Source organism: Zingiber officinale, chromosome 9A, assembly GCF_018446385.1.
Source record: "Zingiber officinale cultivar Zhangliang chromosome 9A, Zo_v1.1, whole genome shotgun sequence".
Lineage (NCBI taxonomy): Eukaryota > Viridiplantae > Streptophyta > Magnoliopsida > Zingiberales > Zingiberaceae > Zingiber > Zingiber officinale.
In genome coordinates, this window is record NC_056002.1 from 37,870,205 (window position 1) to 37,879,823 (window position 9,619).

At 39.6% G+C, this 9,619-nt stretch overlaps 1 long non-coding RNA gene across 1 annotated transcript; it reads left to right on the forward strand.

The window, feature by feature from the left end:
• Positions 1-1,077: 1,077 nt before the first annotated feature.
• LOC122021797 lies at positions 1,078-3,128 on the forward strand. The gene is made up of 3 exons (XR_006122648.1): positions 1,078-1,257; positions 1,537-1,606; positions 2,871-3,128. It is a non-coding gene; the product is annotated as an uncharacterized LOC122021797 (long non-coding RNA).
• Positions 3,129-9,619: the final 6,491 nt, after the last annotated feature.

Genomic DNA, 9,619 nt, shown 5'->3' on the forward strand with positions numbered 1-9,619 from the left:
GCATTTGAACATGGCTAATAGACCACTAAAGGATTATGCAACACCTTATGCTAGGGGTTTTAGATCTAGTATTTCAAGACCCTCAGTGGAGGTAAATAATTTTGAGATCAGACCTGCAATTATTTCCATGGTGCAGCAAAATCAATTTGGTGGAGGACCACATGAAGACCCTAATCAGCACTTAGAGGTCTTTTATGAAATATGTGAGACAATGAAAATGAATGGTGTTCCTTCTGAAGCAGTGCGGTTATTATTATTTGGGTTTTCTTTGAGAGATAGGACCAAGCAATGGTTGTGTGAAATCTCGAAAATTTAAATAATAGGGTTATTTGAGAAATAGCCTTATAGAATTTTTTTTGAAATTTTTAGAAATTTTCTGGGAATTTTTTCGAGCTCGTAAGATGGGTTTTGAGGGGATCAATTTCGGGTACGGATAAAGCCTGGTTGGGATACCCGTTTAAGTGAGGAAAAGTTTTAAATATAAATACTTTTCTTTTTCTTATTCTCTCCCTAAACCAATCGCCGATTCCCGTTCCTCTCCTCACCCGAGCTCCTTCCCTTCCTTCCCTTCCTTCCCTGTGCTCTCTCTCGCGGACGCGCGATGCCACGGGATTAGGGTTCCAGCTCCGGCGATCTTTTCTCGCAGGAATCGGCATCTATTGAGCTTCGATCCAGCCGCAGACCTTCTCTCTCGCGGACGGTCCGACGACCCCTCGGTGGCTAGGGCACGACGAGGAGCCGGATCTCGCATTGTTTCCAACCGGTAGATCTTTCCTCTCTTTCCCTCACATTGCTCACAGAACGGTCGCGCCTTCCTTCTTGTTGGAATTGAACAGCGTCGCTATCGGGCGGTGATCCAGAGAGGTAAGGCTTCGTTGGATTTGTGTTGATTCAAGGATTCTAGCTAGATTAGGGTTCTGTTCTCCATTGATTCTTCTTGTTCTGGTTTGGGAAAGGAATTGGATCACGTTCTTGCTGTTCCCCTGATCAAATCTTGATCCTCTTCTCTTTGTGGCTGAATTAGGTCACGAGATTGGGTGTGTTGAATTGTTGATCTCATCTCTTGTGATCGGATTGACTTCAATGAAATGAGGATCTGTGATCGTGAAGTGGATTCAGCAGAGGTGTTCTGTAGACTGTGAGGTTCCTTGTTCTTGATTCCAGTAAGGTTGGGTGCTGTGGATTAACAAGCATGACTGTGTACTGTGGGTGTTGGTTCAACTCTACTTGTTCCAGCATCCAGTAGTTGAGATTGAGGTAAGGAACAGATAATTGATATATGATGTGTAGGGATTTTGATACGTATGGTAGATGATTATTAGATGGTTGTTCATGTGTAGATTTATTTAGTTTAGAATGAATCTAATTGAATGATTAGGAATAGGGTAACTAACCCTAATTACCTGTTAAGTTTCATTAGGTAGGTTGAGATTGATGTGATTAGGGTTTTTGCCCTAATTTAGTTCTAGGGGTTTTATTTAGCTATTCATTTGATTTAGCTAAATAAAATCTATATATATTGTTTGTTTGACACAGGACTCTGATTCGAGACGGCGTCTCGACGTCGACTTTGGATTGCATGATTTGTACCTTCTATTTGAGACGGGTACCCTTTGACTTATCTTTTCGATATTGTCTTATGATACGTGCAGTTTATATATAATTACTAGTGATTGGTAGATTTATCACTTCCTTGGTTATAGTTTATTCGATACCTGTAGGCGGTTACTAGTGATTGGTAGTTTTAGTACTTTCCCTGGTCTTGGCTTAGTTGATACCTATCACATGCTTCTTCTGTTAGTTGCTTTACTTTAGAACTGGATGCCTTTATCTTTTGCCATGTGTATATGTGTTCATAGAGATAGAGGTATTTATTGTGTTTCCCTGGATTAGTTGATAGATATGTTGGATATGTGATATTGGATTCATGTTGTTTATTATCCTTGTTATATATGTGTTTATCTTTTTGGCACCTACACATATGGAGGATATGCTCAGGTATGACATACTGTAGCCGCATGCACCATATCGCATGATTGCATGCTGGGCGATTGACGACTCCATTATTGTTGAGCTCGTTGGCCAGCTACATGGACCTCTACACACGTGATCACTACATGGGTAGTGGCACAACACTCAGGGTGTGTATGGTAGGTTGCTCTGTCGAGGGCTCCGTTGGTACACTCATGGGATAGTGTGACACAGCGTAGTAGCAGGACAGGGGTCCCTTCCCGTTATTGCGTACCGGGAGATGAGAGCGTTACGCTCCCTCACTATGTTTGAGGTTAGAGGATAGGTGTACTCCGGTGCATCCCGTCCACTCGGTCACTCTTCAGGGGTAGTGACGACAGAGTGCACGATGTCACAGCCCTACCCACTCGGTCTCACTATTGTGTGTGAGATGACTGACTGGCGTCAGGGGTGACCATGTCATATTGCATCATATGCACAGATTTCATTTATTGTGATTGTTGCATATTGGATGAGGCACTTGGGTGATTGCATATGATTGACATGCATACAGGATACATGTTTTTTGCTCTGACTATCTTTATCTGTGTATGCCCACAGTCATTTGCGCAAGCCTCGCAGGTGAGTACAGTTTATTTCAGTTATGCATTTTCTTATTATTCTTGCTATAGATTGTACCTTATGCCTATTGCTGGTTATTACAGTTTATTTCAGCTATGCATATCTGTTATACTGTTAGGAGACTGTATCTAGGTTGTACTGTTAGGAAACTGTACTGTAGGCTCTATGGTTTAGTGTACTGTACCATAGAATGTTACTGGTGGTTATATGTTGCTGTACATATCTATTGGATTACCTGCTGAGTTCTTTGAACTCACCCCGTTGTTGCTATTTTTCAGGTTGAGGCCGTTAGGAGAGATTCCAGTCGCTAGCCCCTTCGTTATGAGGATTTCTTATTTTAGTTTTCTGTTATTGTTTCTACGCATATACTGATGATGTGGGTTTGTATTGTGGACATTGAACATTCGGGTTTGCTACTTTTGTTTTCCGCTACGGATTTTTCTCATTACTTTGTGGATTTGTTTTCTTCGTTGTAGTGGAGTAGGATGTTTACATATATCTTCGAGGATTCTATATCGTCATTCCTTATTAAACTGCGTGGATTGAGTATATGTTGAACTGTGTGGAATGTTGATATAAACTGTGTGGTTTGTTTCTTATTTGTATTGTATTGTTCCGGCTATGTGGGCCGATGTATAGATATATGTATTCTGGATTCATATTGTCACCCGTACAGGGGAGATGTTGCCGAAATTTCTTCGGACAGGGACTACTTGGGGCGTGACAGGTTGAATTCTTTGGCTCCTAACAGTATCACCACCTGGGAACAATGTGAGCGACAATTCCTTGATAAGTTCTATCCCCTAAGTAAAATTGCTCATATGAGGAATTTGATTGCAAGTTTCAAACAAGCTGACTCAGAATCTCTATTTGAAGCTTGGGATAGATACAATAGCATGCTCAGACAATGCCCTCACCACGGTTTGGAAAGATGGTTAGTGTTGCACACTTTCTATAATGGTATTAATTATCATACTAAAGTGTCCCTTGATTCAGCTGCTGGAGGGGCACTCATGAATAAAAATTTGGATGAAGCTGAGGAAATCATAGAGAGTGTAGCACAAAATTATCATCAATGGGCAAATGAAAGAAGTGGTGGTCATTTTTCAATAAACCCAATAACAAAAGCATCAGGAAAGTTTGATGTTGATGCAGTGACTTTATTGGCTGCAAAACTTGATGCTCTTACAAAGAAATTTGAGAATATGGGGACTAGTTCAAATATGGTAAATGCCATTGCTGTATCTTGTGAAGTATGTGGGAGTTCAGAACATTCAAATGACTCATGTCCATTGGGAGCTATCACTGCACAAATTAATCAATTGGAGCAATGCGATGCAATCATGGGTTTCAATCAAAGACAGAACAACCTATACTCAAATACTTACAACCCTGGATGGAAAAATCATCCAAATTTTTCTTACAGAAATAATCAAGATCAAGGACCATCTATGGGGGCAAGACCAAATTTTCAATCTAGGCAACAAAATTTCCAGCAACAATCTTTTCAAGGCTTTCCTACATCAAAAATTGAAAAGATGCTTGAGGAAATTATCTCCACTCAAAATGAAATGAAGCAGGATCTATTGAAGCTTACTCAGAGAATGGATAATTCTGAAAAGCATCAAAAGATTCAGGATAGCCAAATTGTCCAGCTAGCTTCCTCATCTTCTAGAGCACCAGGACAACTTCCTGGAAAACTTGATGTAAATCCTATGGAGCATTGCAACATAATTGAGCTTAGGAGTGGACGGACCTTGGGAAATCCCTAAGTGACTGCTCAAAAAGGGATGCAAAATGAAGAAGAGCTCTCTCCTCCTACACCTAATCAGATTTTTAATAATGAGGAGAATACCATTGAGGTTGAAGAGACTCTCCCACTGAATCATCAAAGCAAAGTTATCCCTTTTCCCCAAAGACTCAATATGTTGAAAAAGGATGAAGAATTTGGCAAATTTTTGGAGAAGGTTAAAGAGATATGCGTTGAAGTTCCTCTTATAGATGCTATTCTTTAAATGCCAAAGTTTGCTAAGTTCCTGAAGGACATCATGCCAAATAAAAGAAAGAGAGGAGATGTAGAGACCATTGCACTTACTGAGGAATGCAACGCTCTTTTGGTGAAGAACACTTCCCCAAAGTTGAAGGATCCAGGAAGCTTTTATATTCCTTGCAATATAGGAACAGAATTCATTGAAAAAGCTTTTTGTGATTTGGGGGCAAGTGTTAGCCTCATTCCCTATTCAATTTGTAATAAGTTAGGTCTCAAAAATATTAAACTTACTACTATGGCACTACAACTTGCTGATTATTCCTGCAGGTACCCTATGGGTATTATTGAAGATGTGCCAATAGAAGTTGGTGGGAGTATTATTCCCACAGATTTTGTTGTGTTGGACATGGAAGAGGACCCCAAAATTCCTATCATATTAGGAAGACCATTCCTTACTACAGCTGGAGCAATTATTGATGTTAAAAATCATAAGTTGTCTTTAGTAATTGGTAAGGAACGGTTGGAGTATGATTTATCTAATGCCTCTAACCATGTTTCTTCTCTTTTAAATGCTTGTAGCAGGGCGAGCATTTACAAACTTGAGGAATGGAATTTCCATCCTCATGGAAGGCCACCTAATGAAAAGAACAATTTGGTGGAGGATGTTGGGAGGAGAACTCCCAACAAAAATGAAAAATATGTTTGCCCTCCGAGGGCAAGGAAATGAGAAGAATAAGTTGGATTGGTCGAGTTAAAGACCCTAAACAAGCGCTTCTTGGGAGGAAACCCAAGGGTTCTTTTTGTTAGTTGTATTTTGTATTTTCATCTTTATTTTATTTTCACTATGTTTTAGTTTTGTTTTCAGGTTGAAATTTACTTCCATGAGCTGACCATGACTTCTTCATGGGCATGGAAGTATTGGAGAAGTGGATTAGGAGAGTAAACATCAAATGGAGTAAAACAGGGTATGGTCGTGTACTGCACACGGCCAGACAAAGGATGCAGAGAAGAAAAAGGATCTGGCCGTGTATACCAGACACGGCCGTGTGAAGTTTGCAGGAAAGGAAGGGAGCATGGCCGTGTACCAGACACGGTCGTGCAAAGAATCTAGAGAAGGGGAGTTCTTTGGCCGTGTCCCAGACACGGCCGTGCGAGGAAGGCCGAGAAGAAGGGAGTTGTGGCTGTGTCTCAGACACAGCCGTGTAAAAAATTCCAGAAAAGAAGATGGGCATGGTCGTGTCCCAGACACGGCTGTGTGATGGGGTGTGAATGAGGCCGTGTAATGAAACACGGCCCAATCTATACCCTCTAAAAGGGTTAGGGCGAAGGGTGTGGGCGGTACACGGCCGTATACCGCCGCATATCCTCTTCTTTATCCTCCTTTCTCATTTTGCTATTTCTAGGGTTTTAAACTACTTCTTCTAACTTTTCTTTCTCATTCTTCTTGAAAGGATTGAATCGTTTCTTCATGGAAAATGTGATTAAGGAGACTTCATCCACGGGAAAAGGAAAAGAGAAGATGGTTGCAATAAAAGGTAGGAATTCTTGTTTTAAAGGTATCTCTAATAACTTTGATATCATTTTCTCTAGTGAAGAGCAACAACTTAGATATACTTCTTTATGTAAACGCCCTCTTGTGAGCACAAAGTTTATTGATGAAATAACTTTGGAAACTCTAGGGTTTAGGGATGATTTGAATTGGTTATTTGAAAGAATAGGTTTGAATGGTTTAATGAATATGAAATACCCTACCTACCCTAGAATTGTTTTTGAATTTTTAAGCTCTATAGTGGTTGATAGTGTTCAAGGTGGGGGTAAACTAAGTTTTCGACTATTTAATGATGATTATGAATGGACATTAAGCGACTTTAACACTTGTTATGAGTTGCCTCAGAATGATTTATGTGCAATTTTACCTCAGTTTAAAAGTTCACGTTTTTGGCAACACATTTCTGAACAATCACACTTTAACCCTCATAATTCCAGAGCTCTTCACATTATTAACCCGATTTTTAAATATGCTTATTTGGTCATGAAGAATACCATATTTGGAAGAGAAGATAAAGAGGGGTCAGTAAGACTTATGGATTTGTATTGCTTGTGGGCAATGGTTGAAAGTGCACCAATTAATTCTGGTTATTTCTTTCTTAAACATTTGGTGAAATTAGGAAAATCGGATTCTACTACACCCATTGTTCTAGGAGGATTACTTACTCAAGTGACTTTAATATTAGGGTGTGATTTAAGCGAATTGGAAATGGTTGAAAATTTTTGTAGATTGGATTTAGATTCATGTTTAGCAATTAAAATGATTAAGCATGAAGAACATGGATTTAGTCTAATTATTAAAAATGGTTTTCCTTTGAAATTGCCAAATCATGATCTTACTTCCATCCATAATAAAGAAAATTGGTGTTTGAAATGAGCTAGGTAACAATCTAGAACATTGTCATCTTTTACCCCAAGGAATGTTCCCAAGGCTAGTCAAGATGTCCATAGTTTCATTTTCCAAGAACTTCACTCTGTTTTGAACAATATTCATAATGATTTAGACTCGACTAATGAATTTCTAACAAGTGAGGAACACATGGAAGAGGAACAATTTAAAAAGTTACAAGATTGTTTTAGGAGTGAGAAGGAATTGTGTGAAAAGATTTCTCAATTTACGAATTCATATAGGACCCATTTTGAGTTTAATGAAGATTTTCGAGGGTATATGAGGTTTTTCCAAGATGATGTTGACAAACTTTTCGAATATCATATGTTTGTTAGAAATGAAGTAAGGTGGTTTATAGATTATTTCCCTTTTATTCTGCCTGAATTTCCTGATCTTCCTCCACCTCCACCATACTGAATTTCCTGATCTACTGTCCACCTCCTCCACCTCCACCATATTGATTTCATCGGGATGATGAAAAGTTTGAGACGGGAGTCAAACCTGATTTCTTTTTGTTTTCTGCATGTGTAGTTTTTTTGTCTTGCTTGAGTTTTTGTTTTTGTTTTTGAAATAATTTTGGCAAACATCTTGAGAGCATCAAAATTTCACTTTTATGCTTTCTTGTCTTCAAGATAAAATGTTAGCACGTTCATTATCTAGGTTCATGATGTTGTAAATGATGCTAGTAGTAAGCTTTATGTACTTCTTTTCTCTATCTTGGGTAGCATGAAATAAGCTAAGAGTCATATGGAGATGAGCTTTAGTCTTGGTTTGACCTTAAGAATCTTATTTTCACTACACTTTGACTTGATGCTTGAATGGTTGATATCATTGAAATAGTCATGATTCATCTTGTTTGCTTAGTACTTGGTTTCCATGGTGATTTTTCAAACTTCATTTTGGTTACTGGATGAGGCTCAATTCATGCAAGCTCATTTGGAAAAATCAAAATATCCCAACATTTGTGCTAAAAGTACACTTGTGAAAAAAGATTTGCACAATGCAAATGTTTATGAAAAAAAATTGAAAAAAAAGGTGAATATGGGATATAAAAAACAGTTGTCGTGAGTGGAATCTAGCAAGTCACCCCTTTGAGACCAAGTTAGGTTACTGGGAAATGACTGCTTAGTTTCTCTTAAGATTGAGCACACCTTTGAGACCTTGGGTTGATTGGAAAATATGAACCAAGTGAGTGACAAGTAAGTGCCTATCACTGGTTACTTGTCTCTCACCGGAAACATTAGGAATTCAAATTTGATGACGACTTGACTAGGACATAGATTGAAACTTGAAGGGTTTTTGAGTTACTTTTACACTGTGCATAGGATGCTTAAGCTTGAGCGGAGCCATACTTGATTTGTTTCCATGATTATGCTTGTTATTGGAACTCTTTGATAGAGTTAGGAAAGTACATTAGGGTTTATGAATGAGTTGTAGAACATATGAATTTAGATTGCAGCATTTTGCTTGAGGACAAGCAAAGGTTTATATCTGGGGGTGTGATGTGCGTAGATTTTATATACTTTTATGCATGTTTTGGCGCACATTTACATACTTTGAGCATGCTTGATCTATGCATTTTTGTACTTCCAATCTTCCTTTTAGCATATTTACTCTTTTTGTTCAGAGATATGCTTTTGTATATTTTCTGTACACAGGAGTCGAATTCGGTGAGGATTCTGCATTCTTGGATAAAACTTATGAGCTAAGCAAGTGAGAAAGCACCTGGCCATGTACCAGACACGGCCCTGCTTTGGTAGGGAGCTCTGGCCGTGTGGAGTTCAGAGGCCGTGTGACAGCAATAGCAAAGGAAGAAGTCCAGGCCGTGTGAACCTCACATGGCCGTGTCAAGTTTTAAAGCAAATCAGAGTTCGATCCTTACATGGCCGTGTGGATCTACATGGCCGTGTAAGGTTTTCAGAGACTAAGAAGGCCCTGGCTGTGTGCACCACACGACCGTGCAGGGTTCCCAGAGCTTAAAAGTGTTCTGGCCGTGTGCACCACACGGCCGTGCCAAGTTTCCAGAAGTTGGGGCAGTCCAGACCGTGTGGATCTACACGGTCGTGCTTGGAGGTTTTGAAGAGGGTTGTCCACGGCCGTGTACCACACACGACCGTGTATAGATGGCAGAGAGGGGAAAGGCTCTGGCCGTGTGAACCTCACACGGCCATGCCTCGGGGCCGTGTGGCGCCCAAAAACTTCCCTCTATTTAAGGCCTCCTTGGAGATTTGAAAGGGGATCTCCTCCCCTTTGGGAGAAAGCAAGATTTGGTGGATTCCTCCCATTCTTGGGAGGATTTTTGGGTGATCTAAAGGGAGATCTTGGTGAATTTGACTCCAGAAGCGAGGATTAGATCCAAAGATGGAGCTTTATTGTAGATAAGTTTTCTTTCTTTCCTCTTCTTGGATTGGGATTGAAGAATGCTTGTAATTTTCTTATCTTCGGTCATCTTCCTTCATTTTATGGAGTAGATCTTGTTGTTCTAGGATGGAGGGAGTATTTGTGAGATAAATTGATGTATACTCTTGTGGATTTGCCATTTCTTGATTTCTATGATGTTGCCTAGTTTGTATCGATTGGATCTTGAATGATTAATTGTG